The sequence below is a fragment of the Colius striatus genome, unplaced genomic scaffold (assembly GCF_028858725.1).
Source record: "Colius striatus isolate bColStr4 unplaced genomic scaffold, bColStr4.1.hap1 scaffold_35, whole genome shotgun sequence".
NCBI classification, from domain to species: Eukaryota; Metazoa; Chordata; class Aves; order Coliiformes; family Coliidae; genus Colius; species Colius striatus.
Window position 1 is genome coordinate 1,502,137 of NW_026908519.1, and position 25,320 is coordinate 1,527,456.

At 44.8% G+C, this 25,320-nt stretch overlaps 1 long non-coding RNA gene across 1 annotated transcript; it reads right to left on the reverse strand.

The window, feature by feature from the left end:
- Positions 1-21,864: 21,864 nt before the first annotated feature.
- On the reverse strand, positions 21,865-24,976 carry LOC133629270 (uncharacterized). The gene is made up of 3 exons (XR_009820991.1): positions 24,901-24,976; positions 22,063-22,224; positions 21,865-21,968 (listed from the first exon to the last, which is right to left on the reverse strand). It is a non-coding gene; the product is annotated as an uncharacterized LOC133629270 (long non-coding RNA).
- Positions 24,977-25,320: the final 344 nt, after the last annotated feature.

Genomic DNA, 25,320 nt, shown 5'->3' on the forward strand with positions numbered 1-25,320 from the left:
CCTTGGTCCGTTGCCCCTCTCAGTCGTCACCCCGACAACGGGTTCATTGTGACACAGGCCACCTCCGCCCAAACCTTGAAAACCCAGGCCTGCTGCGGGCCCGGGGTTTTTTGCCCGTCTCCGCGGTCACCCCAAAAACAGGTTCATTGTGACGCACGGCGCCCCAGCCCAAACCTTGCAAACCCAGGCCTGCTGCGGGCCCTGGGTCCTTTGCCCCTCTCCGCCGTCACCCTGACAACGGCTTCCTTGTGACACAGGCTGCCCCCGCCCAAATTCCGCAAACCCAAGCCCACTGTGAGCCTGAGGACCGTTGCCCCTCTCCACCGCCACCCCGACAACGGGTTCATTGTGACGCAGGCCGCCCCCACCCAAAACTTGCAAACCCACGCCTGCTGCGGGCCCTTCGTCCGTTGCCCCTCTCCGCCGTCACCCCGAAAACGGCTTCCTTGTGACGCAGGCTGCCCCCGGCCAAATTCCGCAAACCCAGGCCTGCTACGGGCCCGGGGTCCGTTGCCCCTCTCCACCGTCACCCCAACAACAGGTTAATTGTGACGCAGGCCGCCCCTGACCAAACCATGCAAACGCAGGCGTGCTGCGGGCCCTGGATCTGTTGCCCCTCTCCGCCGTCACCCCGACAACGGCTTCCTTGTGACGCAGGCCGCCCCCGGCCAAATTCCGCAAACGCAGGCCTGCTACGGGTCCGGGGTCTGTTGCCCCTCTCATCCGTCACCCCGACAACGGCTTCATTGTGACGCAGGCCTTCCCTGCCCAAACCTTGCAAACTGTCCTGGTGTGAGCCAGGGTAGAGTTAATTCCCGTGAGGAACCAGGAAAGGGCACAGCCTGAACAGCTGACCCAGGCTGGCCAGCAGGTATTCGATACCATCCTAACCGTCATGCCCAGGGTACAGGTGGGGGTGGCCGGAATAAGCTCTTGCCCCGGAATAAGTTATTCCGGGGGGGGCGGGGGGCTCTCAGTCGCTGGTCGGGAGCGGTCGTTTACGTCTGGTCCCGGGTGGTGAGCAACTGTATCACTCACTAGTTTTTCTTTGTAATATTCCCTTGTCTTTGTTATAGTTGTTACTCCTCAATTTCCCCAGTAAACTGTTCTTATTTCAACTTATGTGGGCTCTTTTACTTTTTTTTTTTTCCCCCTCTCCGATCCCCTCCGCATTCCGTCGGGAGGGGGAGGGGGAGGAGTCACAGTTTTTCTTCCCCTTTGCTCCGGCTGGGCAAAACCACGACATTTATTGGCGCCCAACGTGGGGCCCGCGAGGTTGAAATAGAACAGACTGGGTTTAAACAAAATCCTTGTGTACACTCCTGACACTAACTGATTGCTGATCACAATGTTGGTTGATATGCTCGTATGGTGGTATTACATGTCCTCTTATCTGCATCATGTATGTCCTGTGATAGTGTTTCTCGTCGGTGGAAAGTGTATGAAAATTTTACATGCTACTGCACTGGATGGGATTGGCTTATGATATGATTTTGTCATGGGTTATTAAGTTGGATTGGTATGTGTACATGGCTTTTCTATCTCTTCCACACTTTCTCCTAGAACTTAATAATGGCACTCAATTTATGGGAAAAGCTGACATGTGTAATTCCTCTCACTATGTCATTTACCCTCATTTCAATAATATTTGGAATGTTCTAATTACCATGTCTGTATTATTTTCCCATGTTTCTACCTTGGCTTGGATTGTAAAATTTTTTTTGAGAGCTGTGAGGAAAGGCATACAGAATATGCACAGGTGTCCAGGGAGCTTTTTACCTGTAAAGATTTGGAGAACACAGGAACCCATTCCTAACTCAGCTGTGCCAGAACCAGTTGCTGTTACAACTGCGGCCGTTCAAACTGAGACAACTGATACAATTGCTGTTGAATCAGAGTGTCAATCTGTGCTAGTATCAGTTGCCCCTGTACAGAAAAAGAAATATACAAAAAAACCAGTTTGCAGCACTAAGGATGAAGATGAACAAGGGACACCACAGAGGGAAGAAGAGTTGGAGCCAGAGATAATCAGCCGGTCCTTGTCCCTGAATGAACTGCGAGATCTGCGGAAAGATTACAGCCGTCACCCAGGTGAGCACATTATCACCTGGATGCTCCGATGCTGAGAAAATGGAGCCCACAGTTTGGACTTGGAGGACAAAGAAGCCAGGCAATTGGGCTCCTTGTCCCGGGACGGGGACATTGGTAAGGCTATGGGAAGACCGTCACAAACCCTCAGCCTCTGGAGGCGACTTTTGTTGGGCATGAGTGAAAGATACCCCTTCAAGGAAGATATTACAAGTCCCCCAAGTAAGTGGACCACCATGGAGAAAGGCATTCAATATTTGAGGGAGTTAGCTGTGCTGGAGATTATTTATAATGACTATGCACCCACAGACCCAGATGAAATTCAATGCACACGAGTTATGTGGCGAAAGTTCCTACGAAGTGCACCACCAAACTATGCCAGTTCGTTGGCAGTTGTCTCCTGGAAAGAAGATGAGAGGCAAACGGTGGAACAACTAGCCGCTCAACTTTGGCAATATGAAGAAAATGTGTCTTGTTCCCTACAGGCTGTTATTTCAGCTGTAGAGAAAATGTCACAGAAGCTTGACCAATTCGTGTCTCGCTCTCCACCTGCCAGTACTCCAGCTTTTAAGAATAAGCGTCCCCATGCTCAAGAGTAGGAACATAAGGAGTATACACCCCAGGATGTTTCACGGTCCCATCCACAGGACCAAGGAGAGAATATGAGCAAGTGTGATAGGCCACCTACCCCATCTACTCCAAGAGCACAGGCACAGGAGTTGCGTAAAGGAAGGGTTAAAAGAAGTAACTCTCCTTGGAGGAATGTCGCTCCAGTTTCCAGTGAGCAACCCCCTGGACAAGATAGGAGGGTTGATTTCAATTCTGACTCCGTCGAAGGGACCTCTGGTGTTTCCTGGGAAACAGTAAATGATGACTGCGATGACCAGTATTAGGGGGCTCCTGCCTCCAGCCAGGTGGAGGAAAGGGATAATCGGGTTTATTGGACTGTGTGGATTCGTTGGCCTGGCACATCAGATCCACAAGAATACAAGGCTTTAGTGGACACCGGTGCACAATGTACTCTGATGCCATCAAATTTTAAAGGGACAGAATCCATTTGTATTTCTGGAGTGACAGCGGGATCTCAACAGCTATCTGTATTAAAAGCTGAAGTGAGTCTGACTGGCACAAATTGGCACAAGCACCCTATTGTGACAGGCCCCAAAGCTCCATGCATCTTAGGTATAGATTATCTTAAGAGAGGGTATTTTAAGGACCCAAAAGGATACAGGTGGGCCTTTGGTGTGGCTGCAGTGGAGGCAGAAGAGATTGAACAATTATCCAGTACGCCTGGCCTTTCAGAGGACCCTTCTGTTGTGGGTTTGCTGAAGGTTGAGGAGCAACAGGTACCAATTGCAACCACAATAGTGCACCGTCGGCAATATCGCACCAACAGAGACTCTGTGATTCCCATTCATAAGTTGATTCGGCAATTGGAGAGCCAAGGGGTGATCAGCAAAACTCATTCACCCTTTAACAGCCCTATATGGCTGGTACAAAAGTCTACTGGAGAGTGGAGACTGACAGTAGACTATCATGGCCTGAATGAAGTCACGCCACCGCTGAGCGCAGCCGTGCCAGACATGTTGGAACTCCAATACGAATTGGAGTCCAAGGCAGCCAAATGGTATGCCACCATTGATATTGCCAATGCATTCTTCTCAATCCCTTTAGCAAAAGAGTGCAGGCCTCAGTTTGCTTTCACTTGGAGAGGGGTGCAGTATACTTGGAATCGACTGCCCCAGGGGTGGAAACACAGCCCCACCATTTGCCATGGACTGATCCAGGCCACGCTGGAGGAGGGTGAGGCCCCAGAACATCTGCAATACATTGATGATATTGTGGTGTGGGGTGACTCAGCCGTGGAAGTCCTTGATAAAGGAAAGAAAAGAATTCAAATTCTTCTAAAGGCTGGCTTTGCCATTAAACGCAGGAAAGTCAAAGGACCTGCACAGGAGATCCAGTTTTTAGGAGTAAAATGGCAGGATGGACGTCGTCATATTCCAATAGAGGTGATAAACAAGATTGCAGCCATGTCTCCACCAACTAACAAAAAGGAAACACAAGCTTTCCTAGGTGTTGTGGGTTTTTGGAGAATGCATATTCCAAATTACAGTATGATTGTTAGCCCCCTCTACCGTGTGACACGGAAGAAGAATGATTTTGAATGGGGTCCTGAGCAGCAACAAAGTTTTGTACAAATTAAACAGGAGATTCTTCATGCGATGGCACTTGGGCCAGTCTGGACAGGACCAGATGTTAAAAATGTGCTCTACACCGCAGCTGGGGAGAATGGCCCTACTTGGAGTCTTTGGCAGAGAGCACCTGGGGAGGGTCGAGGCCGACCTCTCGGGTTCTGGAGTCGGGGATACAGAGGATCCGAGGCCCGATACACTCCAACCGAGAAGGAGATACTGGCAGCATATGAAGGAGTTCAAGCTGCATCAGAAGTGATTGGCACAGAAACACAACTCTTCCTGGCACCTCGACTGCCAGTGCTGGGCTGGATGTTCAAGGGGAAGGCATTCCCTACGCATCATGCAACTGATGCTACATGGAGTAAGTGGATCGCACTGACCACACAACGAGCTCATATAGGGAAGCCTAGTCGCCCTGGGATCCTGGAGGTGATCACAAACTGGCCAGAGTGTGAAGATGGTGAAATATCACCAGAGAAGGTGACACGTGTTGACGAGGCCCCATCGTATGATGAACTGTCAGAAGATGAGAAGCGGTATGCCCTGTTCACTGATGACTCTTGTTGCCTTGTGGGAAGGCATCGAAGGTGGAAGGCAGCTGTATGGAGTCCCCTACGCAAAATTTCAGAAGCTGCAGAAGGAGAGGGTGAATCCAGCCAGTTTGCAGAGGTAAAAGCCATCCAGTTGGCTTTAGACATTGCTGAACGGGAAAAATGGCCAAGGATCTACCTCTACACTGATTCGTGGATGGTGGCAAACGCTCTATGGGGATGGCTACAGCAATGGAGACAGAACAACTGGCAACGACGGGGCAAACCCGTCTGGGCTGCTCCACTATGGCAGGACATTGCTGCTCGAATGGAGAAACTAGTTGTGAAGGTGCGCCATGTAGATGCTCACGTACCCAAAAAGCGGGCCACAGAAGAACATCTGCATAACCAGCAAGTTGACAAGGCTGCTAAGATTTCTCAGATAGATCTGGATTTGCAACATAAGGGGGAGTTATTTTTAGCTCGATGGGCCCATGATACCTCAGGTCATCAAGGCAGAGATGCTACCTATAAATGGGCTCGCGATCGAGGGGTGGACTTAACCTTGGACACTATTGCACAGGTTATCCATGAGTGTGAGACATGTGCTACAATTAAACAAGCAAAACGATTGAAGCCCATATGGTATGGAGGACGATGGCAGAAATATAAATACGGAGAGGCCTGGCAGATTGATTACATCACACTGCCACAGACTCGCCAAGGCAAACGCCATGTGCTCACAATGGTGGAGGCGACCACCGGCTGGTTGGAAACGTATCCTGTGTCTCATGCCACTGCCCAGAGCAGCATCCAGGGCCTTGAAAGGAAAGTCCTCTGGCGACATGGCACCCCAGAAAGAATTGAGTCAGACAATGGGACGCACTTCAGGAACAACCTCATAGATGCCTGGGCCAAAGAGCATGGCATTGAATGGGTTTATCATATTCCCTATCATGCACCAGCCTCAGGAAAAGTTGAGAGATACAATGGGTTATTGAAAACCACACTGAAAGCGATGGGAGGTGGAACTTTCAAGCATTGGGATACACACTTGGAAAAGGCCACCTGGTTAGTCAACTCTAGAGGATCTGTAAATCGAGTTGGCCCTGCCCAATCAGGACCCTTACATATTGTAGAAGGGGACAAAGTCCCTGTGGTACATATAAAAGACATGTTAGGGAAGGCAGTCTGAGTGTGTCCTGCTTCAGGTAAAGGCAAACCCACCCGTGGGATTATTTTTTCTCAGGGACCTGGGTGTACTTGGTGGGTGATGTGTAAGGATGGGAAGACCCAATGTGTGCCTCAAGGGAATTTAATTTTGGGTGAGAATAATCCATGAATTAAATTGTATAATGATAGTTGTTGAATGTCACGATTCCTATAGTTGCTCTATGTTATGTATGTGTAGGTGATTATGATGTGTAAACCTAGACATGACGTGTAGATGGTATAGAATAAGGGGTGGAATGTCCTGGTTTGAGCCAGGATAGAGTTAATTCCCGCGAGGAACCAGGAAAAGGGCACAGCCTGAACAGCTGACCCAGGCTGGCCAGCAGGTATTCGATACCATCCTAACCGTCATGCCCAGGGTACAGGTGGGGGCTGGTCGGAATAAGCTCTTGCCCCGGTATAAGCTTCCGGGGGGGCGCGCGGGCTCTCGGTCGCCGGTCGGGAGCGGTCGCTTACGTCGGGTCCCGGGTGGTGAGCAACTGTATCACTCACCAGTTTTCTTTGTAATATTCCCTTGTCTTTGTTATAAATGTTACTCTTCAATTTCCCCAGTAAACTGTTCTTATATCAACTTACGCGGGCTCTTTTACTTTTTTTTCTCCCTCTCCGATCCCCTCCGCATTCCGTCGAGAGGGGGAGGGGGAGGAGTCGCGGTTTTCTTCCCCTTTGCTCCGGCTGGGCAAAAACACGACAGGGAGCTACAAGAAAGCAGGAAGGCAGACCCCAGCTACAGTAGTAAGTAGGTCCCCATGCAGTCTATCAGCCAGCACGGTGCCACATTTGCAGCTGCTTTCCTGTGGGAGCTATCTTCAATACCACACTTTTTCTGTTCAGCATCCATTGAAAAAATACATGTGTCTCTTAAGGTATATCACTGAGTATGGGAGCAACAAGAAAGCAGGAAGGCAGACCCCAGCTACAGTAGTAAGTAGGTCCCCATGCAGTCTATCAGCCAGCACAGTGTCACATTTGCAGCTGCTTTCCTGTGGGAGCTATCTTCAATACCACACTTTTTCTATTCAGCTCCCGTTGAAAAAAAATACCTTTTGTCTGTTAAGGTATACCACTGAGTATGGGAGCTACAAAAAAGCAGGAAGGCAGACCCCAGCTACAGTAGTCAGTAGGTCCCCATGCAGTCTATCAGCCAGCACGGTGTCACATTTGCAGCTGCTTTCCTGTGGGAGCTATCTTCAATACCACACTTTTTCTCCTCAGCTCCCATTGAAAAAATACATGTGTCTGTTAAGTTATGCCACTGAGTATGGGAGCTACAAGAAAGCAGGAAGGCAGACCCCAGCTACAGAAGTAAGTAGGTCCCCATGCAGTCTATCAGTCAGCACGGTGTCACATCTGCAGCTGCTTTCGTGTGGGAGCTATCTTCAATACCACACTTTTTCTGTTCAGCTCCCATTGAAAAAATAAATGTTTCTGTTAAGGTATACCACTGAGTATGGGAGCTACAAGAAAGCAGGAAGGCAGACCCCAGCTACAGTAGTAAGTATTTCCCCATGCAGTCTATCAGTCAACACGGTGCCACATTTGCAGCTGCTTTCCTGTGGGAGCTATCTTCAATACCACACTTTTTCTTTTCAGCTCCCATTGAAAAAATACATGTGTCTGTTAAGTTATACCACTGCGTATGGGAGCTACAAGAAAACAGGAAGGCAGACCCCAGCTACAGTAGTAAGTAGGTCCCCATGCAGTCTATGAGCCAGCACGGTGTCACATTTGCAGCTGCTTTCCTTTGGGAGCTATCTTCAATACCACACTTTTTCTCCTCAGCTCCCATTGAAAAAATACATGTGTCTCTTAAGGTATATCACTGAGTATGGGAGCTACAAGAAAGCAGGAAGGCAGACCCCAGCTACAGTAGTAAGTAGGTCCCCATGCAGTCTATGAGCCAGCACGGTGTCACGTTTGCAGCTGCTTTCCTGTGGGAGCTATCTTCAATAGCACACTTTTTCTCCTCAGCTCCCATTGAATAAAATACATTTTGTGTGTTAAATTATACCACTGAGTATGGGAGCAACAAGAAAGCAGGATGGCAGACCCCAGCTACAGTAGTCAGTAGGTCCCCATGCAGTCTATCAGCCAGCACGGTGTCACGTTTGCAGCTGCTTTCCTGTGGGAGCTATCTTCAATAGCACACTTTTTCTCCTCAGCTCCCATTGAATAAAATACATTTTGTGTGTTAAATTATACCACTGAGTATGGGAGCAACAAGAAAGCAGGATGGCAGACCCCAGCTACAGTAGTCAGTAGGTCCCCATGCAGTCTATCAGCCATCACGGTGTCACATTTGCAGCTGCTTTCCTTTGGGAGCTATCTTCAATCCCACTCACTCTAAAATCGTGGGGCACGAATATCAGTACAATCAAACTGATAATAACCACATTTTTTGCGACAGGTATTATTATGGTCAGTAAGCTGCATTAGCGTGGTTAATTAAGGGTGGAATAAAGAGAGTTTCCCCAAAGAACAGGCTCCACCCGGGGGATTTACTGGTATTCCGTTCCAGACCCTTTCTCCACAGATTGAAAATATACCCATGGGCAATTTCTTCGGTGATGTAATACTAGAAACATTACAGCTGGAATGCAATTGCTTAAATACTGTTTCTGACTTCAAAGAAGAGTCTAAGGTGGCCCAGTATTTTTGATTCCTATTAAAGTTATGGATATCCTGTGGCCTAGAACTTATCCAATTTTTCCCCCTGTTACATTAGTACCGAAGCTTGCATTGGCACTTCCAAACAGATCTATTTCCTCAGGGGGTGAGGCTAATGTGGTATTAAGGGACTTAATCATCTCACATTGACGTTTCCCATCCTAATTGCATTCAGCCCCATTCTATTACACAAGGTGTTATCATCTACTAGTCCACAAAGTTCCTCCAGATTCCACACGGGCAATCCTACCAAACATGTTTTAAAAAGGATTAGTAACTCCTCCGAAACTAAGACAAAGAGATGATTGACCAGTTCGATTAGCAAAGGTTATCCAAATATTATCTCTAGGCTGATTAAAATGCGTCAAGCTGTTAGCAATGATAGTTACACTAAAAGCTATGGTTATAACAAAACACCTCATTATTCATTAAATTCACTGTCTTTTTGTTATATAACCTTCAGTCTTTTGATTGTTAGCCAGTCCTCCAATGACCACAAGACGAGGGTGTATGTATTCTTCAATCTCTTCCTGTCCTTTTTCGTCAGATGGTTGGATCTCCGCAGCTTCAAGGACAGCTCTTGTCCACCTGGCTGGCACCCAAATGGATCCTGTGGGAGAATCAACACACAAATACCCACGTCCCCAGTATAATACTTTGGCCGGAGGCTGCCATGTCCCTGTTTTAGGGTCACGATATTTAACCCATATTTCTTTCTTTCTTTCCTTTTGTGCCTTTGGATTATGATGTATTATTACAGGTGGTAGCTTCTGTTCCCCAAACACACACAGGTGGTTCATAACAAATAAGGCCTTTAACAATTTCATATGTGAGTCTTTAACATCCCCATATTTGCCAAGATATCTTTTTAAAGTCCCATTAGCTCTTTCTATTATGGCCTGTCCTGTGGGGGAATGGGGAATCCCTGCTACATGTTTAACTCCCCATTGCTTCATAAACTGTTCTATGCTTCTACTTATATAGGCTTGCCCTTTGTTTACACCATGTGCTTATATCTGCTACCACCAGCACCTCCTCTCACTCCACCCCGTGCCCACCTCTTCTGTACCTTTCACCTCTCACGTTGCAACCCGAGATCTTCTGGATGCCTACCACATCTCGCGTTCCCTATGCTCCATGACTCCAGTGTCCTGTGGCACGGGCTGATACATAACGTGTCTGCCCAGCACACATGCTAGCTGAGTCAATTGCAGGAAGATATGATCAGGTGGTGGTCGTGTTCCACTTCATTATTCAATCTTGCCAATAGCTGAGTGACTCCATCTTGATCTGCATCACGGTGAGCACTCCGAGAAACACGTCAATCTGCAAGAGAGACTCAGTAGACCGTTATATCTTCTACACCCCATGCTCTCCCCCTCCCTAAGACTAGTGTGAGGGATACCGTGGCTCAGTGCATGGGGATAGCTGGTATGTCCATGACCCCTGCGGGCAGCCTATAACTCAAATTTTACTAACAAGCATCAGACCCTTACAATCAGCAGCAAAGCCAGCGTGTTTATAGTACTTCTAATTGGTCCTTTCTCTAAAAGCCAGCTGTAGTTTTCTGCGACAAGCCTTGCAGTTTCACACGCTGCCTCAGCCTCCTCCTTGCTCCTTGTGTAGGTATTTTTGCTTCTTCGTTTCTCACAGTAGAGAGCAGCTCAAGGACAATCTGCACATTAGTTTTAGCAACTCATGCCTGGTAAGCTGCTTCTTATACACTGAAAAAAAAAGCACAGCTGACAAACAAAGTTATTATACTTGTGCTAAAGGTAAAATCTCTAGCAGGTCTATGTTGCAAAGTTGTATGGCTGATACTACTTACATTACTAATCAAGTCTTCTAATGTCATTGAGGTTTGGTTACTTTGTTTGCTAGGCCACTATCCTAATTTGCATAGCTGAGTCAATAAAGCAGATACTCCTACACCTGGAGCAAATATACTAGTTGCTATTATTGTTGAGGGAGATCAAAGGTAACATGGTCATCACATTTGCCAGTAAATGCATGCACAAATTGTTTTGGACAATGATGTTTCTAAATCATTGTGTGATTAGGCATCAAGATCGTCAGTTGTTCCAAACTGCGTGGTCCCCTTTGTAATCTCGAGGGTATTCCAGGCCATGCCTGGTCCCCACAGATCAGAAAAATTCCCTTTGGTAACTGTACAGGCACAAGACTAGACCTGGATCTTTTTGGTGACGTATAATTGCACCAAGAGGTTGTGTTCTTATACACGCCCAGGATGGGATCCACATTCTGTCCCAAATGTTTTGGTATTGCCGGTAAAATTAAACATAACACAAAAATCCATCTTTATAGATCCCAATAATTCTAACTCCTGTGGCTCTGTTGTCATTATTGGCAACCGTGAAATGATCAAATCCCAGCTGTCAACTTTGCCATTACCCTTAACTAAGGCATTTGTTTTTAATGCATTTGGTACAGGCCATTGTGCCACATCTGATGGAACTCCCACCAAACAGGTAGAAAAAGGATTATCTGGAGTGGCCATTGATAAACATATTGTAGACTGATTGATTGCTTTGGCCAGTGTAACCCACATGTTTTGCTTGGGTTGTTGAAATTGCCTAAAACTATTTACTACAATCATTTGAAGCATCAACATAAACCACCTTTTAGCTTCTCAATGCCAAAATGTTCTGTTCTTCCAAGTTCCATTCCTGACACCTAAAACGACTTAGAGAGTTTCCCCTGTAAGAAAACCAGTATTCATCATCACATTTACAGCAAAATGCATAACATCACGACCAACAGTTTTTACACTCGTTGAGGCAAGGGACTGAGGATGGAAAGGACGAGCCCAGCGGTCCGTGAGGGCCGGGACCGGCAGTGTCGGTGCGGTGTGTGTGGGGGGGCTCCAGAGACACCGACCGGGCGCGGGAAGCGGCTGCGCGGCGGCGGCTGCGGATGGAAAGGGGGGGGGGGGTCTGGCTCACTCCGTGCCGTCCCCGGCGCCGGCGGCGCAGCCGCTGTTACTCTCTCCCGTGTTTTCTTGGTCTCCCCTCACATGCCCGATGGTGCCCAGTCTAACACGGGGTCGCGCTCCCCCACTCTCCTCTGATCATCCTGCGCCGCACCCCGGCCCGACTCCGCCCGCTCGGCATTCCCCTGCGAGTCGCCCCAGGGGTAACTCGACGGGCTGGGCTCGAATGGGAAGCAGCTCTCCCGCGGGGGCTCTGCTCCGAAGCCCCTTCCCCTCTCTGACTTTGTAAATACTCTTGTGTAGAGAAGAACCTTTTTCTTTTTTCTCGGTATCATCCGCCTCAGCGCCGCTCCCAACACTACTCTCGGTGCTGCTCCAGGCGCTGCTCTCGGCACCTCTCCCGGCACTACTGTCGGTGCCTCTGCCAGTTCACTCTCTGCCCCAGGGACAGGCTCACTAAGTGGGTGGGGCAGAGGCGGGGGCTCTTTAGGCCGGCACTCTCGTGCCCCGGGAGGGGCCGATGACTCACATGGCTCCCGCACCCCATTTTCTACACCCGGGGGGTTGAGCATTACTTTTGAGACGGTAGGAGCCAGCGAGGTGGATTGGAACCAGTCATGCTCATAGTTTTTGTTCTTACTCTGTGCTGCTGATGCGTGCTCAGCAGCCTTCTTTTCTGCCTGATGTTGCAACAACTCATTGCGCACTATCCTCCAAAGCTTCCCTAACTTTTCAGCTATCTCATCATCCTCCAGGGTAGCTTCCCATAGTTTATCCCCAAACTTTCGCCATTCACTTAACTCATGAACAGTATGTGGGTTCTGAAAACAACCCTTAGCATGCCCATAAACTAAAAGCCCAGGGAGATCCTTTTCCAAATCTATTCCCTTAACCTGTCGCTTCTTTAAAAAGCAAGTAAATAAATCATATGCTGCTTGTCTTTCCATTTTCAGAAGTCGTCAGCGCTGTTGCAGCCCCACAAGGTCTCGGCAGCACGTATCGGCCGGGCTCGTCTGTACGATCACCCAGGGCACGGCACCATCCCTTCCTTCTGTTTTCTGGTGCTTAGTTGCCGTCCTCGCTGCTAGGACCCGAGCTCCTTCGCCGCTCCGCCGTGGTTGCCAATCTTGTATCACGTCGTTCGTGTATCACGTCGGTATATCACGTCCCCCGTGTATCACGTCGAGGTCACCATTTGTCGGAGACGGCGGGAGAAATGCAACACGACCAACAAGGATGATCAGCAAATCTCACTTTATTTGCAAAGACACCACTCTTTTATAGCATCAATAATCAGCCTCATACATATTGCCAAAGCTAAGCTCATCATTGGCTATTTGTCTAAATGTCAACTCCTCTTAAGAAACATCTTGCTCTACATTTTTGTGGTTAATACATCCTCTTTTTATATCCTGTCTACATGCAGCTGCAAGCAGTCCCTTATCTCAAGGACAATGCGCCCTTGGGCTAACCTTTTTTCTATTTAAGACATTTCTATTAGGTTAACACTGCTATGACCTCTTTCTTTCAGCCATACTTGAGCAACACTCTCCACAGTGGTGCAAGGAGTAGGAACAGTGAGAGAAACAACCACGCGGACTCCAAGGTCAGTGATGAAAGAGAGGAGGAGGTGTGCTGGAACAGAGACCTCCCTGCATTCTATGGAGAGAATTGGTGAAGCTGAGGTTTGTTTGCATTTCTTTAAAGACCCTACAGCAGCGGTAGAGACTCATTTTGCTAAAGCTGGCCCCAGTTCAGGGGCAGCGATTCACTTCATTGTTGGCCCTGAGCCAGGGGAAGTGATTTCCTTCTTTATCACTATGGCCAGAGCAGGCCGTGTCCCGAAGGAGGGACCCAATATCCACAGCTGTAACTGTGGGGAGGAACCATATTGGGATTTATCAAAATGAGACAGAACATAGTTAAAAATGTCATCATGAATGCATTCTGTGTCAGACATTCCTGTCAGCCTTTCTTCTAGCTGGCAGAAGGGCAGGGTTTGGGCTATTTTTAGCAGAAGTAGTTAAATTACAAATTCACAAACCTCCTTTATTCTTAGAAGTCAAAATATTTTAGTTTGTTATATCTTAATAATTAAAAGCCCCACTTACCTGTGTAAAATGATGCTCACCTGATGAACCATTTCTGCCTCATCTCCTGAATTAGTGAATGTCAGCACCTTCTGAAGATTACTGCGGGTAAAAGCCAGTATTTTGAGTAACACAGCGGTTCTTTCACTGTCCATACAAGGCTGTACAACCTAAAGGTGGATACAAACCAGAGGGCTGGTAATTCATGTAATCTAGACATGCTTTACTGTGTATTTCTTCTTTTAAGAAGCACGAAGCATTGTTATATGCCAAAGAACATTGGTAAATCCTAAATCTTCTGTTAAACTTATAATGTACAATATACAACTCTCACAAAGGGTGTGAATTTCTGACAGCTTCCAGAAGCAAAATTAAAACCCACCACAATCAAAATCTCACATCGGTATTTTCTTATACATGTAATTTTTGATGATTTGTCAGTGTTGAAGTTTCTCATTGAAGTACCACTGAAGAAGTTTCACACTCCATAAGCACAGTGCACTACCTCAGATAGTCTTAAACAAAAGCACCAAAACATGGACATTTGCAGTGTTGCCAAATCACTAGACTTTTCACAAAAAGTGATGTTTTTCCAGTTTCATGTCATGCTCAGAATGTCTGGTCTTAGAGACTTCCCAACATTCTCAATCCCCAAATGATTATGTTTTGAGTCACAGAAGAATTCAGATCATACTTTAACATTTTATACAATTGTTCAGCTCTATACCACACTGACTGGAAGTTCCATGAGAAGACACCTCAGGATATACAGTAGCTTTCTCAAAATATTAGGTCAAATTAATTTCTGCACTGTGTGGCACAGAGCAGTCAAACAAGCATTTTACTAGCTCTGTCTTTGGAAAACTTACTTATAGTTCTGCCACTCAATCAACAACCACAAAAACATTCTGAACATTCTGGTCACAAACAACTAAGACAGCCTACACTGCATTCAAGTGTCATTAAGACGACAGAAGTATTCTTACTTCCTCAGATTTTCACACTTTTAGCTGCTTCTTTGTTCTGCCCAAGTATTAACAACATTGGATGAAGCTGTCTGGAGCATCTCTGGTATGTTTTCAGTAGCTCAAAAACAAGTTGTGCCTCCTTCCACCCAGGACACAAGATAAGTGCTAGTGGCTAGGTGTGGATGTACAAAACAGTTACAGTATAGCATGAGACAACTGTTTAGAATCTTAGTCATTGTACTATTTCAGAATTTAGGGCAAAACTAAAATCCGCAAAACAGGCCTTTCAATGCTTCAAACAGAAGCTTTTAACACCATATCACCTCTTCAATGCAGATGGTACAGGCCCGAGGAACCGTGCACCAAGCTGGAGACAAATGGATGTGCAGCAACACACGGTGAAAGGTCCAAAAGTTTCATAGAAGCAGAAACATCTTGTCTTACTTGGAGCTGTGTGAGCCATTTTCAGTGGTCCCTTACAGCCTCAGTAAGTCTATGTTTCTGTGATCTAATGCATTAGAAAATGAATGACAATGTTTTAAAAATCAAACCAGACATTTCCATTTCACTATGTAACAGCCCCTTAAAAATCAAGCTTCATCGAGTATCAAAGTGATATGACATTAACCACTTGTTAGATATTACTTGATAAATAAGTTACAGACTCCCACACTCATGCAGTCCATCTCTGTCAATGTCTAAGCAGATGGCCTAAATAACCTGGGAAGCATCATGAAGATACTCTAAGACTACATCAGATGCACCCATTCTCAACATGCACTACCTTTTGGATCATTCATTGACATTTGCACCTTAGAACACAAAACCTGCAGTACTCTAATATATACATCCTCAACTCCTGTTTCTCAAGGTTTGTAGCAAATGCTCGACTGCAAAAGTGTAAGAATTGGTGGAATATACAAGAAAGGATTATTTCCCTGACATGAGATGGCAACTACATCACATCCTTGAGCTATTGGTGGCCAACAGTAAGATTCAGTGGAGTTAGGGCCTAAAACTTTTTTCCAAGTAGGTTCCTACAGAAAGAGAAATAAAGAGTTCTACCTGAAAATCGTGTGCTTGAAACACCAACAAGGCAACACAAAGCACTGAGCAATTTAAAAGCCTTTGACCCACTGCATAATACATTTCCTTAACACACAATATGATAAGAGTTCTTCTGGGATGAGGAGTTAAATTCTTACATCTAATTCAAATGCCATCATTTGTAGCAGTGGTTGATAGATCAGATGAAACTGTACAATTCTACAGTCTCTCTGAAGCATAATTTACTCAACCGTATGAACAACCTCCTACACATTCCTCAATCAAAATTAGCTACTATAATATTTAGTATCTGAAAGTTAAGGTATGATACTAGTCTTAAAAATACTAAATGTAATGTATTACATTAGCATTACCCTTTCCACATCTTCAAGAAGTGGTGCTGTTTCCAGAATTGATGGTGGCTTCATTTTCTTGCCAAGAAACACAAAGTTTCTTTCTTCAAGATTTTGAAAACTCTGAAACCATATGAAATAGATGACAAAGGCAATACTTAGTAGATGGGTTTGAGCTTACATCCAACTTAAAAACTATTTTTTTTGAGAAGAATTAGCCAAAGAAATGCTAAACACAAATGAAGTACAACTCACACACACGTCACACAGAACAGTGCTGAGACTCCTACTGTCCCCTGACTTGGCCATTGCCTCTGTTTCTTGCTTTTTTTCTTTTTGTCTCTTCCCCTGCATTTTTTTTTTGCCCTTCATATTTTCACAGAGGCACCATCAACTTTGCTGGCTTGCTGACCTTTGGTCTGGTGTTGTTGCTGATGTGGCTGGATTCAGTCCCTGATGTCCCTCCACAATGACCACTCTTGTAGCCTCAACACTACCCACACCTTCCACATATATGACACACGTTTGCAGAGGTTTAAATGGAAGTTATATCCTGGAATTACCTGTTGCTCATTTTCAGTTCTATGTGTGTTCAAAGGATCAGAATTTAAGCACTGCTGAAGCCTGAGAAATATACAAATATTAAATTCAATGTAAATGCAAAAGGAAAGTGTAATCGATAAATATCACCAATATTTCTAAATGGCACGAAACAGTTCACCTACAAAATATCTCTGATGTATTACCTGTGCGAACAAAAACCCTCAAATATGAAAGAAGAAATCAAAAAGTACCATTTTGGATGTAAAATTTACTATTAGGTTTCAGGTATCTGAAAATAACCCGAAGGTTTTTTTAACCAAGAGAATTGGTGGGTTCCTCAACTTCAGAAGAAAATCAGATGGGACTGCAGGAAAAAGGTGTCTTAAAGTTGCAAAACCATGAAACAATGTATCTTTGCAACAGTTAAAACTTGAATTAAAAACACTCCTCAGGTTGTTTACATATGCAGCAAGTGATTTGCAGCATAATAAAAGCCTTGCACAAGTCAACTCAGTCAGATTTCATTCAGCTGGAAAACTTTATAAATCACACTAAGAATAAAAGAAGGCAACTGAATATGCTGAGTGTGCAGAAACGTACTGCCTCATCACAGCCTTGTTTAGAAAGAATTGCTATTTTTACTGTGGTCTGGATAAGTATCAGCAGCTTCTAATGGCCTCCTTCCCCAATACCATGTGCACACATCTTGTCTTACCCTCTGCCTTTTTAGCTGTCTAAGAAGAGTAACTGGAAACATACTACAGCTCCTAATTATCTGGCTACACAATTGGTTCAAATATGTAACATACTGTGCCATACCTGTCTGTGTGAACTGCTGGATTTTCCTTGAAAGGCAATCCTGGGATTGTTTTGACAATCTATCAAGAAAAGACAAACCCTTTTCTGGCAGTAAAATACTGTTTAAGAGCAACATTTTAGAAAAAAAAGATTACTGAGCTCAAGGTGGTTTTCTTAGCTAACAGAATTTTCTTCAATAAGAATCAAGCATGCAACAAGAACATCAACCACACAGGAGAATCGGTTCATGTTCACAGCTCAAGCTATAGCTTCTGGCAGCTCTTTCTTTGAAGAATCTGCCCCTGTATTCCCCCAACAACTACCAAAAGCTGGCCACACAAAACCACTACACATCTTCACAGCACTAGAGCAAGTGAGTACAAAAGGAGACACAACCTGTTCAAAGTCCATCGTTGCAATCTAAAAAACGAAAACCACCAGAACCACAAACTTGAAGGACAACGTTCTCTTTTAACTAGATCAAGAGTTAGTCCCAGATTTGTTACATAAAAGGACGTGATAGCTGACTACAGTATTCCTAATCTGCCTTACAGATGCTTCACTTAATTCATTTTGACATTTGAACAGAAAATCTAACACTTACAGATCTGGTAGTTTCACTGTCATCTGTATTTAAGCTTTGTCATGTCTTTTCAAGAACAGAACCAGATACAGCAAGATCTAGAAAGACAATTTTAAAAGATGCAGAAACACGTTTGTGATTATCTGAATCTATGAAAGGCCAGTCTTTTTACAGTTGGTTGCAACTGACTTCTTTCTCTGCTTGTCTCATTTTCTAATGGCAAAAAGAACAACCAAAAGACAGTTGTATTTACATAAAGATATGCAAACGAACCGAGTGAACAAGGACAGAGGATATTTATAGTGATTCAAGTCTGTTTTAAACAAGACAACTCACAGAAAACATTCAAGTTACCTCTGTGTAGAGAAATCCCTCTAAACTCAAATCAAACAGTAAGGTATCACTGATCAATGCTACAAGTTATTTCAACAGTATCTAATGCTTTTCAGCATATCAACAAATGACCCTGCAACTCACCCTTTGTCTTATCAAGTACAAAATGCTTTAGAATATTCCTGCATCTGCTGATTTGATTGCTCTTTGTAAAGTCTGATACATAGGCAGTGTTTGTTAGGATACCATTTGTTCCACTTGTTGGATTCCAACTGATACAGTAGTTCAATATATCCAGGTAAAGACAAATGATGCACTGCATGAATGATTGCTGCCAACACACACGGTTCCCACTTGTTTCAGGATCTGTTGATACCTTCTGCTGGAGCAGCACTGTCCTCAAATCAAGTGCAGGATTAACAACTTTCATTGGAAAAGAGTCAAGATTTAATGATGTTTGGGTCTCCTGATAATCTGCTGAACTCACTGCATTCTCTTCAGCTTGCTCAAAATGAGCAAAGCTGCTTAAGACGAGATCATCATTAATGCATACCTAAAAAACCCAAGTCTTTGACTGACCAGAATCAACAAGCAAGTCACCATCACATACTGCTTTAGAATTTACTTGAAGCTGGAGACAACAGGAAGACATATGCAGTATGTACAAATGCTTTCTGAAGAGTACTCATTCCAGGGCAGGAAAGTTGGTCATATCTTCCTCTATGTTCTCCAAACAGGTGTTACTTACCAGTTTCATGCTTTTGCCTAAAATTCTGTGCTCAGTTTTCTATGAGCTTTAAACATTTTTAGAAAAACTATCTTAACAGTTTTATGTCCTTTTGATTCAGAGTGCATCCAAACCTGGCAGGAAAAAACAATATTCAACTTAAAAGTTCTTACTGGCTCAGAGAGAAGTGACACTTGCCAACTGTGATTCTGAACAGAGAAGGTATTCAAATTAAGATGTAATCCAAGTTATTGTCTACAGTGAAGACCACAGCTCTAATGTTAAAAGTCTTGGTAAAATACTCCAAATGGCAGCAGTTTTCAAACACATTTATTTTTGTCTACTAGGCAGCTGCTTAAGTCTGACAGTAGCTGCAGCAGAGGTTTAGCAGGAGTTACGCACTTTGGTAAGTGCAACGAGCTTTCTTCCTTTCTCCCAACTGTTTGGGAATTCAGCCTTATGCACATATGAACTTGTATTTATTTTCATAACACCATGCAATCACCTTCTTGAAATATCTTTAAGTGTATCGCAAAGAAGGACAAGAGTACAGTAAATTCACATAGTTGTTCATCTGAAGTACTTGGGGGACTTCATTTGCTTGTCAATACCTTCCAAAGCGGTTCACAAGTTTCCACCTCACAGAATTCATTCCAAAGTTCACAAACAACAGATTTAGAAAATAAATCTTCTAGTAAGTTAATGATTGCACTTCTACTGTATATGGCAAATTACAAATTTCACTTGCAAATAACACTTTTCCGTCTTAAATTTGTCACAAAATTATAACTTCTACAGCAGAGTGCACAAAGAGGTTTATAGAGAGAAAAATATCTTACCTTTTCACCTTTTATTGTCACATAAAGGAAAACATCAGATGTGGTATCTTCTACAGCACATACTTTGGCTGTCGTCTGGGTAGTTGCTAAACAGAGTTATAAATACAAGAACAAGGATAAAGATTAAACCCATACAAAACTATCAGTATTTGTCACTTCCACCTTTTGACACAGACAAAAATAGAAATCACAATTAGATGTGTACACGATCTCTTTAGAGAAGCTAGTACAACTGTCGTAACTTTTAAATGAAATAAGAAAGTAACAGGGCAATAAGAAGGGTTACAAAAATGTTCTCCTTAGTCTTTGAAGGAAAATTGAGAGCCAAAACAGATTAATGACTTCCACACACAAACTAGTCCTAGTCTACACTAAAAATCTTTGTCAGAGTCTAAAAGATGAGCTAATCTGTAGCACAAATGCACACTTCCCAAACTTGACATTTACTTTTCTTGAAATAAGTTTTATTTGTACATGTGTATAGCTTAGTTAGGCTCTTCATCCAAGCAAACACAGCTGATGAAATCCACGAGTAAAATGTGAAGCACTGCTTCTGCAGACACTAAGGATGTGCCAGCAATGAAAAAAAATTATCACTGCTTACGGTACAGTCTGGGAAATGAAATTCAGTGTTATCACTGCTTCTATAGGAACCTTTCCCTTTACTCTGCATGGTGACACACAGCTGGGTGTGGGGAAAACATAAGTAAATCATGAGAAGCGTTGCTTACTGGTTACCTTGGGGAGTTGATCAGCCTAAAGACCCTTTCTCATTTTCATAAACTCATCCTCTCCTCCCCAAATACAAGTATAGAAAACTCCACATAAAAGGTAAGTAAATGGGCAGGCAGTTTTTCAGGTAGAAGAATATAACTCAAGATTAGGATGCCTCAGTGAAGAGTTGCTTTTCTAGTAAGACCAAAAGCTATCAGAAAAAGACTGGATGACCCACTGAAACTTCAAATATGGGAAAAGACAAGAAGAGATTAAAGAGAAAGCAGTTCTGGACAACAAAATGACTACTTAGAGCTCAATCTATTTTTTAACATGTGTAACAAAGATACTCCTCTTCTGAGCTGCTGCTTACATCCTCGTCAAACAACAACTGACAGGGTAAATCCGTAAGCCAGATTGTGACGTCTCCACACAAAACTACAACAATACATTTGTGATGCTGAATCAAAGATTCAGACCAAATAGACAGAAAGGCTTCATTGTTCAAAACAACTGTCACACGAGTCCTACGTTATTTAGCCTATCCAAGAGCCAGATACCCTCTAGTCAACTGTCAAAATTGATGCAGCATGGAAGCCCACAGTACTCAACATGCAGCTCCACAAATGTTTTTGCCTTAGTCCACACAGAAACCACTAATGTAGCTTCTTTCTGTATTTTTAACATACAACATTCTTAAATAAATACAAAATACAAGCACTACAATTCTCCAATGGTTTCTTTTTCCCAAAACAGAAATACCAATGACCATTTTGGCAGGACGTTTTACTTACCTTTGAGAAGGTTTAGACAATACTGAGTAGCAGCACTATCCCATCTTTTAGCTGCTCTAGGAAAATAAACACAACCAACCATCCTACCTCAACAAAATTAACAACTTTGGAAAAAGCTTTGGATACATGTCAAGAGATTACTTCAAGTCATGATAAATCTTAAGAAGTGCACCAATGAGACATAACAAAGGATTAAAACAGGTCAATAATAAAACTGGAATCACTAAGGAAGAAACATTCATTAATCACCAATTGGTTCTGTTTAAGAACTGCTCTTCTGAAACAGGTTTTGTAACCTGATTTCCTACCTTCTTCTTGAAACACAATCTCTTCTAAAAATAACTGATGTAACAAGACTTCATGCTTAGGAAACTTACTAATATAGTTATTAAACTCTACTTACACTGTTCCTGCAGTACTTCCACAGAAGCTGACATGCAGTGTCACTGGCTGTGTGCGATACAGTCTACATTTCTTTGCTCTATATGGGATCCACATGAATGCTTCCAGTGCCTGACAATATTGTTTTGAAAAAGCACCCTGGATGCTTCAGCCCCAAACCAATGCAAAGACTCTTGCTATCTACACAACATAACGGTGCTTTTACCTGTCCTTCTTCTACCGTGACTGGTTTTGCCTCATCCACATCTTTGTAAGGTGTGTGGTAGAGCTGATTCATTGCAGCAGTCAGGTTTTTATATTCTATTTCATTGACTGTGTAAGGCTCACATCCTTCCATAGGAACCCAGAAGCAACTCGGACTTTCAACCTAGGGCAAGGAGTAGATAACAAAACCAGGTAATATTAGACTTAAAAACATCCCATTATTTGAGCAGAAGCTATCTGAGCAGCAAATCTAAAAACTTAATCTTTAGTGAGGCCCGTTAAAAAGTACTGGGGCTGGATACTGAGCATACAGAATGCCAACAAGCAAAGCATCTTTCAACTTCAAGCCATTAGGTCATTAAAGGACTTCTCAGCTTTCAAGTTTCTTTAGCACTGTAATTAATGGCACATACAATCTAAAAGGTATTGCTATTATCTAAACAGTTTGTTCAACCAAACACTGTGTAAAGTTCAGTGACATAAGGCTTCCCTATTGTTTTCAAGAACTATGTATGAAAACACAGAACACACAACAAACCCCATCAACGGGCTTTTCTTCATGCTCAGGAGTCTACAGGACAGTTGTTTTCTTTATAATAGAGTCATAGCTTTCTGCTTAGCCTTTGTAACCAGTTCTATCCCAGTCTCTCCTCTGATCTGGGTCTCCTGCTCTTAGGGGTTAATCCCAGTTCAACACCACACAGCTGCTTCCTAACTCTCCTGCAGTGGGATGATTAACAGACCTGGAAGGATTAAAGTGAGAAAACTCCTAGGTTGATGGGTGAAATAGGTAAACACCTCAAGGGGTAAAACAAAAGCTAGGTGTAGAAGCAAAGCAAAATGAGGAATACATCGTTTCCCACTGGTGGCCAGATGTTTATGCATCTCCTGGAGGGCTTCAGCGTGTATTAACACTGACTTGGGAACGTCTCTACTTACTGAATTTGGCTTCCCCTTTTCTCCTCCTTCCCCACAGGTTTTATTGCTGAGAACATCATCCTATGGTATGGAATGTCCCTTGGGCAGTTGGGGTTAGCTATCCTAGCTATATTCTGGGAAAAGGACTTTTCCCTGATGCCTTGTGGAATTGAGTAGAATCTAGCACTATACTGCACTGTATTTAAGATTACGTTGCACAGCTTCCAGTTTAGATTTTAGCTGCATCCCTACTGACCACTGTTGAGATGAAACAAGTATAAACACCTCTAACACATAAAAAGAAATGACAGAACATCCATGTGAGAAACAAAACAAGCTTCCTCGTGAAAGACTCGGGTCAGACTCTGCAGGGAAGCACTTGTATGAAGCGTTCTTGCAAGAGCGGTGTCCTAGCCAGCAGCACCCCTGACAGGTACAACATTGGGCTTGTTATTCCCTATCCAGGGTCCCTTCCTTGTTTCCCCATTGATCAGGTACTCCAAGGTTTACAACTTCTCCAGGCACCTACAATCCCCTCAGGGGATGGCTGGTTTTTGTACATTATGACCCATTCCCCACAGGCCTGAGATTTAAAACTCTAGTTAACGCTACAAACAAGCAGGTAACTGTCTTATGGTCAGTGCCCTGATTTACACCACACAGACACAGACAGCAGTCGAAACTCCTTGTCTTAAGTTCTAATTCTGCAAAAGCAACATCAATATTTCTTACACCCAGGGCATCATGGAAAGGGGATGTCCCCTCCCCCCGCAAAAAACATCCCCCCCCCCCAAGCCAAGAGGCAAAGGGCAAAGGGCACAAACCCCCCCAAATGACCCAAGACAACCCCAAATGAACCCCAACCCCTCCAAATGAGCCTAAAGTCCCCCCAAAAGAGCCCAAAACCACCCTAAATGAACCTGAAACCTCCTCAAATGACCCAAAACCCCCAAAAATGGCCCCAAAAGCCCCCCAAATGAGCCCAAAACCTCCCCAAATGACCCAAAAACCCCCAAATGATCCCAAAACTCCCCCAAATGAGCCCAAGACCCCCCCAAATTGTCCCAAAAGCCTCCCACATGAGCCCAAAACCTACCCAAATGACCCCAATTCCCTCCAAATGAGCCAAAACTCCCTCCAAATGACCCAAAACTCCCCCAAATGAGCCCAAGACCCCCCCAAATGAGCCCCAAATCCCCCCAAATGAGCCCCAACCCCCTCTAAATGAACCTAAAACCTCCCCAAATGACCCAAAATCCCCCCAAATGAGCCCAAGACCCCCCTAAATTAACCTAAAACCTACTCAAATGACCCAAAATCCCCCAAAATGGTCTAAAAATCCCCCCAAATGAGACCCAAACCCCCCTAAATGAACCTGAAACCTCCTCAAATGACCCAAAACCCCCCAAAATGGTCCAAAAAGCCCCCCAAATGAGCCCAAACCCCCCCATATTATCCCAAAACCCCTCAAAATGGCCCCAACCCCCTACAAATGACCCAAAACTCCTGCAAATGAGACCAAAAAGCCCAAAATGCCCCCAGAGCCCCCACATGGACCCAAATCAACCCAAATGAGCCCAAAACCCCCCAAAATGAGCCCAAACCCCCTCAAACGACTCCAAATGCCCCCAAACGACCCAAACTCCCCCCTAACCTCCCCCAAATGATACCAAAACACCCCCAAACGACCCCAAATCTCCCCAGGCCTCCCAAGTGACCCCATATCCCCCCAAACGACCCCAAGCCCCCCCAAATGACCCCAAAACCCCCACAAAAGACTCCAACTCCCCCAAGTGACCCCATATCCCCTCAATCGACCCTGAAACCCTCCAAACCCCCACAGACCCCCTCAAACGCCCCCAGACCACCCCAAACAACCCCACACCACCCCTCAAAAGCCCCCAAGACCGCCCCAACTCACCTCCCCCCTCTCTCGATGAGTTTCTGCTGCCCTGTGGCACCTCAGCCCCGCCCCGGATGATGGGGGGCTGTCCCTGATACCCCCCAAAGACGTAGGGAGGGTGGAGGAGGGGAAAAGAGCGTGGGGGGTGGTCAAGCCGAAGCCCACCCACTCTTTTCGGGGGGGTAGGTGGGGTTTAGGGGGGCTCCACCCCCCTGATGGTGCAATAACTCCCCCTCCCGCCCCCAAAATGTCCCTCGGGGTAAGCTGGGAGGGGAATTGGAGGGGGGGGGGGGGGGGGGGGAGAGGTCTCCCCATGAGCTTAGACACCCCTCAAATCAACTCAAAATCCCCCAAAATGAGCCCAAAACCTTCCAAATGGCCCAAACCCCACAAAATGAACCCAAACCCCCACAAAATGAGCCCCAAGCCCCAAATGAC